At 39.5% G+C, this 17170-nt stretch overlaps 1 protein-coding gene across 4 annotated transcripts in view; it reads right to left on the reverse strand.

Moving 5' to 3' along the window:
* FUT8 (fucosyltransferase 8) overlaps positions 1-17170 on the reverse strand; it is a 98423-nt gene that overhangs the window by 76336 nt on the left and 4917 nt on the right. For 3 of the 4 annotated variants that reach the window (XM_082761694.1, XM_082761693.1, XM_082761696.1), the window contains exon 1: positions 16630-16895. The exons of the other annotated variant lie outside the window; for it this stretch is intronic. The gene's annotated coding sequence lies outside the window, so the exon portion shown is untranslated. Of the gene's footprint in view, positions 1-16629; positions 16896-17170 lie in introns of those variants that run through there. 4 annotated transcript variants of the gene reach the window in all.

A 17170-nucleotide genomic window follows, 5' to 3' on the forward strand; every position in this document is an offset into this window, starting at 1 on the left:
ATCAAGGCATGGAGTTACTACATCACGGTGGTCTCACTACTCGAATAGTTGTATACCACTGAACTAGGTGTCGATTGCTGGCCATTTAATAGAAAAAGCAATCAAAAGCTGCAAATAGCAGACTTTGTGATAACGTAAATTGGATATTGAAAAAGCTAATTTATGAACTTAACTTCAAGGAAGGGAACAAAATTGCGGAAGTTAGCAAAAAGAAAAATAAATAGGAAACCAATTAGACTAACAATAGTACCAGGAATAGGAGTGAAGAGAAAATGATAAGTGCTTCTGATAACTGTGTTTTACTGCAATGAGGATTCTGCCAAATTAATCTCCTTTTTGATTGAAAGTTATTAAGTGATTTTATATTTCTAAAAGAAATTCAGCAACGGTACTGTCAGATGAACAAGTTGAATGGGCAACTCTAAAGATCTCAAGCAGCAACAGTGATAAAAAACCTCAAAAATAAAAAAGGGCTGAATTTTGTATTTTTTTTCCACTCGTGCAATAAATTATTTAAAATAATCTGCACCTACAATGTCAGAGCCCATGAACTTCCAAAAATGGAATGCCTGGGGGAAACTGAGATGGCCTATTTTCATTTCCATTTGAGATTGATAGTTTCAGTATACTTCAGCTAAGGTGGCACTCAATAAAAATATACGGCTTTTCCCATGATAAAGAATCTCAGAAATCCAAAGCAAAAACACTACAGTTACCCCACATACAAGCAGTAACAACAGGATTTTAGCTTTCCAGTAAAACTCAACTAGTTCTTTTATTGCACCTCTCATCAAATCGGTTACACTGCCCGTGTCACAACAACGGAGAATTGAAGCTATTGGCTAGAGGGCAGTTGGCAAGCCAAGCACAACTGAGTAACAAAGGGGCAATGTTAAAAGTTCATGTAATTAAAAGAATTATTAATAAATATACAAACTGGTGTGTCTATAAGCAATGGAATTACAGGCAGTCCACCAAAAGGCCAGTCATACTAGGCTGGGCACTTCACCACACCCTACGAAAAGCTCCACAAAATTGTCAGCTGCGATATATTAAAAAAGATAAAAACAGACCAGAACAATAAAAGGAAAAATGTATATATTTCGATCTTTTTTCCATACAGACATACGAATCAACATAAAGTAGCTACGTAACAGTTCTTGACAAATGTTGCAGAGAAAAAAAAAAAAAAAAAGTTTCAATGTATTTTATACCTCTGCTCCAAGCAAATATTTCCACAATGTGAGTAACTCCAAAAACACTACAGTGAAATATACTGAGCTGGTTTAACAAGAAGCTGTGCAGCCTAGCTCCACTTAACAGATTCTATCTGTATGGCAATAACATTTTAACTTGAGTTTTGCAACCACAAGCACTGGTTGTAGAATATTTTTTGTAGCCCATAACCTGCTCAGAGTAAGTTGCAAAGTACCATGCTGTACTAAAGTCGAGGTGTAGAAGGTGAGTAATTTTTTTTCTCCATCCATAAATCTATTACTAAGAGGAAAAAAATTAAACCCTACATTTAAGATCATCATAACTAAAGTAAAGTGACTATCTGCTCCCAGACTTCACTAGGAAACCATGATAAAAAATAGCCAGCCTATTCTGTCATTCAAAAGTTAACAGCTACCCAGAAGCTTACCGTTTGCCAACCTGATATTATTAATACATCCTTGAAAACTGATCTTTATAAATACCCACTACTATTTAAATAATTTTTGCATCTACTGTTCAATCACCTCGGCAAAATTTACAAACATCACTTGATGAATTGGACAGAGGTGCCTTCCAGACAGGTCTGCCCCTGCTCTGTGCACACCTTTTTATAGATAGAGGTCATGAAGAAACCTCACCATAAGAAAACTTCGGTTCTGTGCCTGATCCTGACTTAAATTGGTGGTACATTGTACCTACTTGCTACCTTTTATTAAAATGAATCTATTTATAAAAATATATCCTTATTTTTATAAGAGGTCCCATATTAAGCTTAATCCAATTTCTTGCATTACATGAATACGTTCAAAACAAAAGTCCAAACCACTTTATCAATACTTTTCATGTAATTTGAATGAATTTTAAAAACACGGAAAATTTGAATTCACAACAGCAAGATAACAGAATTCAAGGATGCCAGCTACACCATAGGTCCCTGCAACCACAGAATGTGTTAAATGAAAATAATCTCATCACCTCATGAATACAGAGGAGAGGGAAAAAAAAAAACAAAAAAAAAAAACAACACCACTTCTGTCCTCCCTTCTCCATCCTACTGGGGCAAACTCATTTAAATTTGAATGCAGGCACCAGCCCCCCATGCCAGGCCTGAACTATTTTCCCACTAATACAGGAAGAACCAGACACCTCAACTCAAAATCCCTTTGGTCAGTGGCAAATTGCCTCTGCTTCAGAAAAAGATGGATAAAACACCAAATTTAAGCTATGCACCAAGAAGGAATAAACAAATAAATAAATAAATATTCCCTCCTGTTCCCTGCAGGCTACCAGTGGAAGCCCTGAAGAACAGAATATGTAAAATTGGAAACGTTATGACAAACAACAATCAAATCTTTTCTCAGCTGTGCTATCCCTTCTCCAAAATTTCTATTTTTCTAGAACTAAAAAATCTCAGATGTACGTCTTTAATTTTTACCTCTGGGATCAACTTTATCATCTTACAGAGTACTACTATGTAATTGTACCAAAGATCATCTTGAACATCTGAGTTTCTCCCTGCTACTATTTTTTGAAGACTAGACTGATTTTCAAACTAGTTTTGTTACTAAGTTTATCCCTTAGATACAGTTATTTTGTGTTATTTCTCTCTCCCATATACTTTCTAACACTCAGCAAAGACTATTGTTATTTCTTTCTAGGCGTCACTTGCCAAATTCTCTTTCATTCTCCTTTAAGAAAGGAAGCTCAACTTTAGCATAATCACACTAAGTTCTTTTCTTTCCTTGATCTTTTGAGACTCAGCCTTTTCTGAGTGTGACTGATCAGAGCTACATACCATGTCCTAAATGCAAATGAAGCAGTGCTTTATTGGCTGGTCCTAACAACCTCTTTTAAATGCTAGAAACCACCTCATGTGGCTTGGAATCACGTTACTGCTGCAGAGCCACATCATCTGAGAAGGAAACAGATCAGGAGCTGGGTCATACCACAGCCATCTCTCTCTGATGAGCAGCCTACTTGTGCCAGGAGCTCTTCTCAGCACTTGACTATGTGAATTTGCAATTTTTTTTTTTATTATTTTATTTTATTGAACTTAAACCACTGTTTTTAGTTCCAAACACATAAACCACCTACTAAGTATGATAATCCCATCTCCTTGGCATTTCAGAAGCAGTCAGACCAGCTTTTTAGCAAGGTCACTAACTTGCTCATTTCAGTGTTGGCTCTATTATTTCAAGTAGCTGGCAGGGAAGTGACTAAAATTATGTTAAGAAAAATATTACATAAGAGAATCAATTTATCCCAACAAAATCATTAAAAAAAACAGAACTGCAACATGAGCTACATTGTTACTATGAACATTTTTTTTCCACATTTGGTAAACAAAAACAAGGAAAAAATTATTCCTCCAGTAAACCAAGTGCAGCTCCAAAGAAGTGCTTTCAAGTTTAAAATGACAGAATGTTACTTCAATGGTGAAACACTTATTTAGCTGGAAAAAAAAAAAAAAAAAGGAACTTAATTTCTCTTACACCCATCAACCCACCTGTCTGATATCAGCTTTAGCTGCTAACACTAAGTAGGTTTCCTCAAACAAACATGGAAAGAAAATACAACCCAGGGGAACAGAGAGAAAGATAACCTTTATATGGGTAAAATAATCTTTATATAAGTCTAAGATTTCATTACTGCTAAGAGCTAAAGAAAAGCTAGAATATACTGAACCCATAATATTTAAGGATTCAATCCAAAACATCTAACTTATCCTGCAGAGAGGATAAAGGCTCTCAGGAATTAGCCATTATGCAGTGAAGTGCAAGGGATTCTTTCTGCTGCTCAGTTTGTAGTAAAGGTTCCCCTTTAAACAAGCTGTGACTACTGCAAGTTTGAGAAGGACATAAAATTGTTTAACAAAATTCTACTGAATCAAACAAGATGCAGATTTGGAAGCATTGTATTCCCCTCCAAGTCCCCAAAACAAGCCTAAATGACAAGGCTTTCCTCACTTACATTTTCCCCTTTTCAGGTAGAACTTTGGCACTTCGACTTTTTTCTATGCCAGTGCTGTTTTAATGGTACAAATAATAATTAGGAACTGAGTTCAGTATCAAAGTGCTTATCCTTACTGGAAGAAAACATAAAACAGATGCTCTAAGATATAAAGTCACTTTGAGATACTGAAAATTTCAGACACAATGGTTTCTCAGAGCATAAATATAGAACAGTCAACAAAACCGATATAGTACAGAGCGGTATATAATCAACACATTTCCTTCACAAACATACTTAAGTGCCTAATAACTAAGTTACTGAACAACATCCTCAATATGTGTTTTAAATATTTGTTTTGCATTGGTAAGTCACCCTAAATGAAATAAGGCAACTGGACATTTTATAGTTTTGCTAAGCTCTTTCCGGCTCTCCTCTTTCAAGAGGCATTAGGCCAGTCATTTGACTCATTTTTGCCTTTTACTTCAAAAATTGATGGCTCTCACTGACACATCACGACACGCCCTGAAGGAAGATCTGGGAATACCCCTACCCCTAGATTTTTCACTCTAGGGAGTTTCACGTATGCTGTAGCGGCATTGCTACTACATTACACACTTGCATGTGTAACACAGATTTCGGGAAAATTAGGGAAAAGGCAGGAGGCACTGAACCTCTCTTAGCTCTCTCAAATCCAGGAAAACGTATGTTGTGTTTCATTTCCCCAGAGTTCCACTTCTTCTCAACCATGTGAAGTGCCATCTGTGCTTCCCAGACTGGAAGCTAAAAATCTGCTGTCATTCGTATCACCAATGAGCAAACTAGAGGCAAAGACTTTCTTCTTTAATAAAATAAGAGGGCTTACAAATGCTAACCTAGTTCTCAACTCCAAAGTGAGGAGTGGAAGCATAGTTAAATGATCACAGGGAAGGAAAGACAGCAAACTGCAGACTGTCTTCAGAGTTTTCTTGATCTCTAAACTAATGATAAAACTATGGGGAATAAGACAAGAGCTGGAAATCTCAGAATGTAAACAAAAATATCACTCAATTGACAACATGTTTAGAGGGGTACTACATAAAGTTAGAAGGCGCATTTGGCTTAGGAAGGACAGATACAGCTAAAAAGCAAGTAAAGCAAGAAATTTTGTCCTGAATATCTACGGTTTATACCCTTGTTCTGAGATCCAGACCGTAAAAGAAGCCAAACATTCTGAAAGTCTCCACATAACGTTAAAATAAGAATGTTACAGCGATGAGGAGCAAAGAAAAAGAAAAATTGCCAAACAAGAAAATTTAAGTGGTTGAGGGAGAGGTGGTTTGTTTCTTTTTCATTATATTTTTCTTCTAGACAGCTAGCAGAATCATTCAAAGCACCAGAGTTAGTATTAATGAACCACAGAATAAGGCTTTCAGGAAGCAGATCATAGACATAGTTGAATTTACTTCTAATTAGTAACTGGGTTGACTATTGGTTTTGTGAAAGCGAACCTAAAAGTCTGCATCAACATAAGAGTGCCTTAAACTTTCCCAGACACTGAAATGCAAATCATTGCGCTAGAACAAGCCCCAAAATACTTTTGATAAAGGCCAACTGCACTCTTCTAAATAACCCTTGGGAACACTCTTAGGGTTATCACATCGCCAGGAAAACTTCCAAGTGGTACTATGCATGCAACTACCTGCTTTGAAAGCCGAGAGATTAACAGAATGAGCAAATCTCATTCCATGCCAGCTGTCCTCAAGACCAGACAATGGTTCACTTTATTAGTGTTGATGCAGCCAAAAGGGATTTGAAATCAAACCAGCTTAAGAAAATAAAATCTAAGTGCAGATAAATCTGGAAGAGTACAAAAAAATAAGAAAAGGGAAAAAGTGCAAAAAAAAAGAGAAGAAGCAACCATCTTCAGAAATCTAACAACCACTCAGAAAGAAGGACAATGAGAAAACTGTCCCTAAACAAAGGCTACTGAAAGAGAAGACCGAAAAAAGCTGTCAGAAAAGCCAAATTAAGAAAGTTTTTAACTGAGAATACAAGCACCATGAAGAATGAATAAACGCTGGCAAAACCCATTGTTTTCAAATAAGGTCAAGAAATTCAGTAAGAAGCCAACCTCTGCTTAAACCTGAGGAAGGAAATTATTTGTGCAGTACAGCCTCATGATTATTTGTTATAGGTTACAGTTATTAGCTTAAAATAGAAGACCTACCCTTTAAAGGAGAAGGGTAGGAAGACAAAGTTTGACAGTGCCAGCAAGAAAAAAAACTCTAAGATGAAAACCAGCAAGCTTCTCAGAGGAAGAAAGTACCATGCAAGCCACTGAAAAACAATAGTGATGTTAAAAATGCAACAAAAAGGAAGATAACTGTAAGACGCACACACACAAAAAAAGGTTTTGTTTGTTTGTTTCTTTTTCAAATTTTGTATTTATGTATAAAAAGGTAGTAGTCCTTGGTATTAATTATAAGGAACTATTTGAAACTGTGGGGTTTGACTCAGCCTATTAAACTTAAGATATTAGGGAGATAGTTATTTTAAAATTAATAAATACACATCTCTACTACCACTACAGAGACCACTACAAACACCAAAGCACGCATTACTTGGGGAAGTAACACGTAAGACAAGTGCCAACAGAACTACTAAGAATCCTTTATTGCATATTAAAACAATTCATACAGTAGCAGATTAAAAGAAAAATAGCATAATATTTTGTGCCACAGAGGTGTTCCCTGTTGCTTCCTGTCTTTTTCTTCCTTTTTAAACAGGTAAGTAATTCAAAGCTGCTCATAGTGAGCCCACAGTTTGATATTGCTATGGAAATTATACCAGGAACTAGTATACATAGTAATATCTCTACATAATGCCATCTTTCACTTTCAGTTTTTCAAACAATAACCAAATAATAATCACAGCACTTTATTCCGAAGTCTATCATCAGACAGCTTCAGTGACTCTACTTTTATTAACTGATTAGTCAAATAGCAGTAAGGTGACATTAACAAGACTGAGGTTAACTCTACTGCTGTGATTCAGAACCATCCCAGCAGCTGTGCACATTTCAAAGATGGTATCAATTTCATATTGCTGCCATTGCTGCTCCATGGGAAGGCTATGAACAGCTGCCAGCAGCGTTCAGCATCCAGGAAGCTGAGAAAAAAGGAAGAGACAACACTACTCCTTCCCTCGGGGCTAGACAGAGCTGCAGCTTCATGTTTATCAGACACATGCTAATAAAAAGGTAGATCCACAAAAAAAGGTTGAGAAGACTATCAGAGCTGAGACTCTATCAATTAAGATCAAAGAAATGGTCAGAGATTTTTAATAAGAGCCTGCTCCACAGAAACCTGAGAGACTTTGTCAAAATTTGTTAGGTAGCTGATGGTGCCCAATAACGAAGGAAGCTGAAAATTTTTATTCAATATAATTCTGTTAGCATGAATATTACACACACAAAAATAAATAAATAAATAAATAAATAAGTAAAAATCTATGTTTCAGTGCAGCAAAAAAGTACAAACTTTAAGAAGCCTAAACGTTAAGGGAAAAAAACATGTACTAAAACTAAGATAGGTTTAATTTCATAGAAGTTTCAGGTCTGTCAAGTTGCTCATTTTTGCACAATCATTTTGTAACATACCTTTTCCTTGAGTGTGCATACCAATAAACAGACTAAACTAGTATGATATTAAGAAGAAACTATAGCTAAATGTATGCATGAAGCTTCCTCCTGAAGTGCTTCTGCTCCTTTCTTATCCTCTTCTTTTACTATCCATTGGGCAATCTTGCATTCCTCTCTTACTGTTTCGATGCTTAATTTTTAATGGAAATTTCTAGAAATTTATACATCTTTCCTATTTAGTGACAAAAAGCAAATATCCCTTTCAAAGTTACATGTTTAGTTTAATCCAGCTGAACTTCATCTTCTTCTCTCTTTCAGTCTGCAGTGTATGAACCTCCACAAGAGTCCTTCATTCACTCCCAAAACAAGTAGGTATCTGTTGCAGTGTAGGTTTCCCTGCACTACCCAATGACTGTGTTACAAGCTACCCTAAGTGACTTGTATTAGAGGATAATCCTGCTTTTATATAGCAAAGAACTTTTTAAATTACACCAATCACCACTGTTTTCCTTCATAACAACTTTTTCTTAGCCATAGATCACCCTTTCCTACAGTAGTCAGGAGGCGCTGACAGAGGCACTAAGACACCAAGGAGGAATACAGAATTACAAAATTGGGTTTTCTGCTAAATCCTAATCCCAAGAAAAAATGGTCTGAAAGAAAAAGGTAGTATATAGAAGAAAACAGGGAAGAATGAAAGAAAAAACACTGAGATGCCATCTTAAGTCTGATGTAAAAGCACATTTTGTAGTAGCTTTTACTATAAGCACAGTTTTACAGAGATGCAGTTTGACAACAGCGCTGTCCATCATTGAACTCATTAGTGAGCCTACTGGATAAGGAAGGACAAACCTGTCACTATGCTTCAAAAGTCTGTGTCAGGAAATAGAAAGTCTAAAGCTTAAAAGGGCAAGATAAAAGATAGCAGAGAGACAAAACATCTTGTTGAGGCTCAGGCTGAATCTTCAAGAACCGATGGCTCCTCTTGCCAAGTATCTTTTCACCATGGTACACATGCTGACCAAGTAACTCTTAGCAATTACCCCAATATTATAAATGCCACTAGAAATCACAATGAGAGAAACGATATTCCGTTTCAGATTAAGCAGTCCAGCAGAAACTTTTCACACTGATATGCACTACTAATACACTGCAAAAAGCCTTTATACTGATTTTCCTTAAATACTGCCATACTTGTTTTGTTTTGTTTGTTTTTTTATATTACTTCATGCTAACTGTGCACACCTGGGACTGTTCACCTTCATAACACAGTAACGTCTTCACACAGCACATCTAAGCACAGCTGAAGAATTCTCAGATGGGAATTCACAGTTCACAGCACATTTTTCTCTATAATTACATTTAACCTAGCATAGCAGTAAAAAAAAAAAAAAAAAAAAAAAAAAAAAGGCCATAGTCTAAGGGAACCATTGAGCTCTACATACCCTTCAACACCGAGCAATGGCAGTTAATAAGCACTAAGTTGGTGCAATGTTTTTGAGCAACAACCAAGAAAAGAGCTGTCCAACAGAGCATTCCGTACATTTTCATTCCAAAGCACTTACTATTTCAAAAAGCACAGTTAAAGCTATCATCTCTTCCGATAAGAAATGTCTAAACCAGATAAAGAAATAATCAATCTACCTGTCGTTGCTCCTGCCAGGGAAGTTAAAAAGCTTAAACAACAGTGCTACACATTTGCAAGAGACTTCAGGAGAAAAGCTGCTACCAAAGGTTATCAATCTACAGATCCTCTGTTTATGACTTGGAGGAACACTAGAAAAAACAGAAATGGTGCAGAGTACCATTAAGAGAACAAGCAATGCTTTACTGCGTTAGAAGCCAGGTCAATGGAATACCCCTCCATATGCCCAAAACTGTACTGGTTGAATATGCTTAACCTGCAGGTGCCACTGAATTACACCCACTACTCAAACTTCTCAGCAGGAAACAACAATCTTCATGAACTCCCAGGATACATCTTTGCTGTCTAAAACAGTGTGAACATATTGCAACATTTCATATCAGTGTCAGGAGAAAATATATTTAAATAAACTGTGAAAAAGTGTTTCCATATTTACATTGACTACATAAACATTAAGAGAGTCAGAGGAAGGCTCCTTAGACAAATCTTCATGAGCTCTCAAAACAGCACTCAAACTAATGGGATCCCATTCTGTTTCCTATTTATCACATTTATTTTAAAAAATAACCATGCAATTGGTGTCTTGGTTGACACTTCTGATGGGACACTAAAGCATATCTCCATCCACTAGCTGAGATTTTCAGAAATAAAAAGTTAGACAAATCTACAAAAACAATAAGCCATCAAGATCAATCATTTATTTTTCTAGTTAATTGGTAGAAAGACACAATTAAAATTTTATATGGATGTCTTCATCAACTCAGTATGACTTAGGTGTAAGTCATAATTTTCAAAATATAAACAACTTCCTCAAGTAAAAATACAGAAAGCACTGCTATTATGTCTTCAGATAAATGAACAAGATGCCTTCATTTCAAATATTAAGTCCCATCATTCTTCCTTTTGCGAGACAGCATCATGCCTGCAGAAATGCCGTACTGCTCCCTACCATTCCCTACGTTTGGCGATAGCTGTCACTAGCTCGTGAACAATTCACTTGACTACAGCCAAGAGGTCTAACCTAGAATAAAAACTCTTTTACAGTGACTATAGTAAATGACAACATCATAGGAAAATCAAGTCTTATTACATGATAACATTTATCAAATATTTTTTCAACAAGAGTGAACCATAAATGCAAGAAATGCAAATAAAATTCTGTTAGGCATTCAAACCTTTAGCAATTACATGCCAAGAGAGCATTACTCAACAGGGAGAAAAAGAAGATCACCGTACTACATATACTGCAACAGCAAAAACTGTTCATTCTCAACTACACAACCATCTAATGTGTGAATATCCATATGGACTGTCAGGGGAAGTTGCCTAACAAACACCCAGAAGGAGGTTAGATGTCAGCGTAGCTGACATATTTTATACTGTATATTTTGTATATAATATATACATACATGTATATGTAATATATATTTTTCAACTATATTCCATATTTTATCATCATAAATAGAGGCAGGGAGTTAAAACAAAGGCTCTGGGCAATTTTACTGAAAGCTTGCATTTTTGAAAGAGGTCGTTTGCTTCTTGGTCAACAGAAACCTCTTCATTGACAAAGAGTTTAACAAATAAATTTATGTAATTGAATACACTGATAATGTAGCAAATTTGTTGGTTTTTTGTTGTTGTTGTTGTTTTTAAAAAACAAAACAAAACAAACAAACAAAAACACTAAGTTCTATGAACCAGTCAATAAACAGCATGTCACATCTTTTTGCTTTACTACACACATACACACAAACACCTCCAAAAAATTGAGAAAAATCTCCAAAGAGCTTGAAAAGTGCATTTGTACTCATGAAATCAGATTTAGCATAAAGAGTTATGACACTGTTCAAGTTCTATCTATCCAAATTATAGTAAAGTTCACGATAAGAAATTTAGTAAACTAAAGATAAACATTGGGAGGTTCTTGGAATAGAATTCTTAGTTGTTTTACAAAAAACTTATGGAAGAGCAATGCTTTGAAAGAAGAGTCTCACACAGGGCAAGCCAGAATTAGCTTCCATAAGATATTCACGGCAATATTCCAAGGCTTCTAAAAACAGTCTTTACCTTGCAGAATTAATAATGTCATGGTGATATGCATTGCTATTACCATCTCGCAAAAGAAACTTTCTAGCATTACAGAAAATTATTCACCTTAACACTATAAAGTTATGAAGCAAACAACAGGGTTGGGGATCCAGGGGGGTGTCCCAAGCACTACAGTTTAGCTCATACAAATAACAGAGCAAAAACTTCAGAAAAGGTTTATTCAAAGACTTCCTCAAGTAGTATCTCATACTTCAACAAAAATAAAAAATGACAAAAAAAAATATTCCCAACCTATCATTTAATAGTAGCCACAGACAGCTCTCCTGATTTGCAGATCTGTAGCCTGAAGTCTTAAAACAATTACTGGGCATCTTGCATCTTAGGACTGCTTCTCCTCCTTTATTTGTTCCCCATCCCTGTATGAAAACTTGGAGCAGTAGAGGGAGGTAGGTTAGAAAATAAGAGGAAGAAACGGTAATTATGTGATAGAACTAGTATATCATGTATTGGGGAGTAAGGGGGAGTGAAGGGGCTGAAAATTGGTTGCAACTGATTTAATAGATAGTCTGAAAATCATCACCTTGAAATGATGCATTATGAGCTGCATAATATGAATTGACTTATCTATCATGACAAACGATCCAGAAAGATCACCCGTTTTTAAGGCTACCAGATAATATCCTATAGAAAATTCATTTTTTGTTTTCTTTTAAGTTCTCAAAGGCTTTCCAAGATGACCCATTCTGTGCCAGGTGTCCATATCAAAGCTGAGTTCCTTCAATGTTTTCTTTTTATGTGAAACATATTTTTTTTTCCTCCTTTCCAAAGAAAGCTACAGAAAGCTACCCTTTTGCACTACAAAAGGTTATCTTTTCCTTAAAAAGCGCTTGAAGGTCCACACGCATCTTCCTAAGAGACAGCAAAACGTATATCCTGACACACAAATGATGCTTTTGTCAAGCTCACTGTAACTTTATTGTTATTTTGTTTTGATATGTTACAGCTGAGCCACCTACACATTTTCTCTGTACCGACTATGTTCCAGCACAAGGCCCCTGGGAGCTAGGCATCGGCAATTTTAGACTGATATGATAACACAGGTTGGAAGAGGCCTCTAGATGTCCCAAGTCCAACCTCCTGCTCAAACTCAAGTCACCTGCAAGATCAGACCAAATTGCTCAGCTTTATTCAGCCGGGTCTTGAAAACTTGTAAGACAGAGACTGCAGAACTTCTCTGAGCAACCACTTCCACAGCATGTAGAGGAAGTTCTCCACCCAGTCTGAGCCTTCTTTACTCCAACTTATGATCACTGACTCTTGAGCTCCCACCATACAGCTAAGAAAAGAGCATTGCTCCATCTCCTCCAAGGTACCAGCAGGTTGTTGTTAAATCCCCCTGGAGCCTCCTCTTCTCCTGCCAAACAAACCCAGATCTCAGCCTCTCCTCACAGGGCAAGTGCTGCAGCTCCCTAGCCCTGGTCCTCCACTGAACTCACTTCAGTTTAATGAATCTTCCCTGTATTGAGGGTCCCAAAACTGGACAAGGTACTGTAGATGTGGGTCTAATGAGCCCCAGTAGAGAGGGATAATCCCTTCCCTCTATCCACTGGCTGTGCTGTTCATACAGCCTGAGATGCCGCCGGCCTTTTCCTGCGGGGGCAGGCAGCTGCTGGCCTACATTCAGCTTGCTGCCCACCAGGACCCTCGGGTCTTTTCAGCAGAGTCACTTCCCAGCTTGCCAGTCCCCCACCTACATCACTGCAGGGTGCCCTTCCTTCCCAGGTACAGGGCTCTGCATCTGCCCTGTCAACTCTAGTTGACACAGTGAACAAAATCTTGAATTTAGGCTGCACAGCAAGGCTGAGATGGGTGAAAAGACTGGTAGGAAGAAATAAAAACTCAGGCGAAAGACCACATGTACAAGGTGCTTTTGCTGTATTAGTGAACAAGATATTTTAAAAAGTACAAATAATACTGTATTATACAAGTACTTGGCTGTATGTGCTGCAAATACTGGCAAGTGTAAGGCTAGTAAGATAGGTATTACACAAAAAGGGAGGGGATTATTATTGTCCTGGAGGATTCAATTTTCTTCTGGTTCCTCACAAGCAAATCCTCTTAATGAAAAAAGGTCTTTCAACGGGCACTCAAAACTTTTGACTTAGTATCTTGGGGCTAACTTTACAGCAGCTCTAGATATTTATACTTGCAGTCTAAATCAACAGACATCAACCTACAAATCAAACAGTAAGATCTTTTGTAGCATACCCATTCACAGATCCCAGTTAAGTGATCTACAAAAAAAAAAAAAAAAAAAAAAAAGTAATAAAGAAAAGCCAGGTTATTGTTGGTACCTGGGAGACAGACCTTCATGATAAAGCATTTCAGAGCATGCAGATCATTAAAACACTGATAGATTATTTTGAAAAATCATGTCAAAAGAGCCCTGAATTGGGAGCATGAAGGGACACATAACACATCTCCAGAGAATTCTGTGAAAATGTTTCTAGCGAAATGTGCAGGCACTAGAGACTGAAGGTAATGAAACAGTAGAAGAGAAAATTAACAAGGTACGGTAAGAGAAGCATGTAACAAATAGTGAGGCCACATATTATTTGGGACTAAGATATCATGTTGCTCACTGAACACAGTCTATGCCATTCTACTCCATACACTAAAAGAAACATTGTAAGGGAAAATGCAACATTTAACCAAATATTTACAGGCCAGGCTACAGTTTTACAAGAATCTCTGGCATTTCATGATTTATGAGAGCTTGATCTTGCTACTTCTAACTTTGAAGACGGCTGTTGTTGCATAATAGCAAAACATGCAAGTGATTTTCCTAAAAAACACACACATCATCTGCAGGCTATACTCATCCTATAACAGATGCATATTAATGCAATCACACATAGCGTGCATCATCTGCGTTTGTTTTCCTTATTGTATTAGAAGCATAATCTATGACCAAACAGCAAGCTTTTGAATGAGACCAGAAAAAAATGAAGTCACATTTTGCTTTGACACTAGCTCCCCCTCCAGACCAGCCTAACATTATAGTAATTATTTTTTACTTAAAATTCTGGTTTAACAAGATTTAAATACCTAAGTCCAAAATTTCTTCACCTTGATCCCCTTAAATTTCAATGAACAGACTGATCAGATAAAAAATAATTTTGTACATACATTTTATACTGTGCATAAACTCTAAGACTGGAAAAATCATTCAGTTTAATACAGATAAAGCAGCAATTCTATACAGCTACAGAGAGACAGGAGTGGACTGAAAATTTTTCAGGTTAGTCCCATGAACGGTCTGTAATATCTGTAATATATGCAAACTTCCCTGTACAATCAAGCCTCTGTTTGCAGAGTCACAGACGCCAAAACAAAAGGAAGTCACTATGCGGTTTAGTATTACCTTTGCTAATTCACTTTGTATCCCAGCAAGCACTGATAACACTGTTTTTTTTGTGTTCTAATATTAACTAGACCTAATATCTTCTAAGTTGCTCAGCTATTGTTTCTTGTTTTGTTTAGAATTTTGCTGGTTACGGGAGTAAAAGAAAAAGAGAGATACTACTTGCAGCCCGACCTGCTGTGCTTCTCTGTTGTCAAGCGTCCTGGCAGCAACATCACTGAGAAAGTGAATTTGCATGATTTGACATTCCAGGCTGATTCCTACTTCCCTCATTACTGAGCTGTTTCCTCAAAAATATGAATAATTGATTATACTTTGAACCTGAAAAAAGGTTGTCTCATTATGTTTTGTTGGGAAAATATGCAAACTCTGCAATATGATAGGTTGCCAGTTACAGGTACAGATAGGTACGTACCCTACCTAACACGTATATAAAACCCTAACAAGTATCAATAAAAATTTGGTAGTAAGCATATTTGTAATAACTGGAGAAATGGATATTACTGGAAATACATCAAAGTACAGTCATTAATTTATAAGTTCTAATAACTAGCTCTCTTTAATAATGGAAAGAATTATAACAGAGCTTTCTGTAACATTGCCCAAAGCAAGAACCACACAGGCAATGCTGACTTTTTTTTTCAGCTCAGACTTCTCCAAAGTTTTTGATAATTTACACTGGAGAATGACTTAGAACAAAAATTGACTAATGCTAGAAAAGCCAAGGACCTTTTCATGCTTAAACACTCTTTCTGAAGTATTTACTCCATCAGTTTTCAATCAATGCCTGGATAACAAGACACCAAAACGCTGCATTTTGGGGTAGAGGAAGCATGTGTGTGTGTATACACCAGTGTTCACACACACACAGACGCTGTATTTGTCACACAGAAAGTGAAGAATATTCTAAACATTGGTAGTTTCCCACATCCACCCAACATGCGGACGACCACGCTGTGTTCCCGCAGGTTATGCTGCGCACACTGAGGCAGGTGCTGCCCCAAGGAACTCAGCCCTTCAAGCAGCAGCAGCGTCAGCTGATGTCAGTGCCCAGAGGCTGTTTGGTACAACCAGGACCAGGCACGATGCAGCAAACGCCACCGGATAACAGGGTTATGAAGCGAGAGGATGCTCAGGGCGATCGATCAGCAACATTCAGCCCTTTCCTCCGGTCCCTGCCTACTTCTGAGAGCAGAGGCTCGCAGCCTTTGGAGAGCACACACGTGTGACAGACCCGAGCAGGCGTTAAGCACAAACTTGAGGCAAAAAAAAAAAAAAAAAAGAAAAAAAACAACACAAAACACCTCACCAGCAACAGACCCCGAGAGCCGAGCAGCGCAAGGAGCCGCGAGCAGCACCCGCCGGCTCCTCACCCCGCACTTCCCCAAGCGGCCCGGGCCGTGAGGCGCGGCCCCGCCGCCCGCAGCCCAGCGGCTCCCCTCAGGCGGCCGCGGCCCCGGGGATGAGGGGACCCGGAGGCCGCCCCCCGCCCCCCGCTCCCCGCTCCCCGCTCCCCACCGGGCTCCTCACGGGGCCCGGCCCCGGCCTCCCCACTCCTCCCGGCGGCCCGGGCCCCTCGCTCAGGTGCGGGAGCCGGGCTCGGGGCTGGGGCCGCCCCCCGCTTTTCCCTCCCCTCACGGCGACCGTTGCTGAGCAGCGGCGGCGGCGGCGCCAGGCCCGGGGGCTCGGCGCCCGCCTCCCGCGACCCCCGCATCCCCTTACCCGAGGGCCGAGGCTGCGGAGAGACGCCGGGGCGAGGAGGAGGAGGAGGAGGAGGAGGAGAGGAGGAGGAGGATGAGGGGCGGGCAGGGGGGTGGGGAAGGGGGGGCAGCGGGGCGCGGAGACGGAAACGCGCAGCCCCAGCCCCGAGCCCCAAGCCCCAGCCCCAGCCGCCGCCGCCGGACTGCGAGACGGGGCGCGAGACGCTGACAGCGCGCGCGCGCGCGCGCGAGCCGAGGGCGGGCAGCGCCCGCGCCTGACAGCGGAGGCGGCGGCGGCGCGCGCCCGGCGGCTCCAGCGCGCGCGCCCCCGCTAGGGTAAAGGAGAAAGGGGGGGGGGGAAGAGAGGGAGAGGGAGGGAAGGCGGCCTATGGGAGCGCGCGCCGGCCTCCCGCTGCTGCCCCAGCGCTCTCGTCATGGAGCGCTGGGAGCGCGCATGCGCCTCGAAGGGAGCATCCAGCCCCCCCCCCCCCCCCCCCGCGCGCATCTCCGCGTGCCCCCACCCCAACGGGCGGCGCCCGCGCGGCATCGCCACACGCAGCGCA

The sequence above is a fragment of the Aythya marila genome, assembly GCF_965140915.1.
Source record: "Aythya marila genome assembly, chromosome: 5".
Lineage (NCBI taxonomy): Eukaryota > Metazoa > Chordata > Aves > Anseriformes > Anatidae > Aythya > Aythya marila.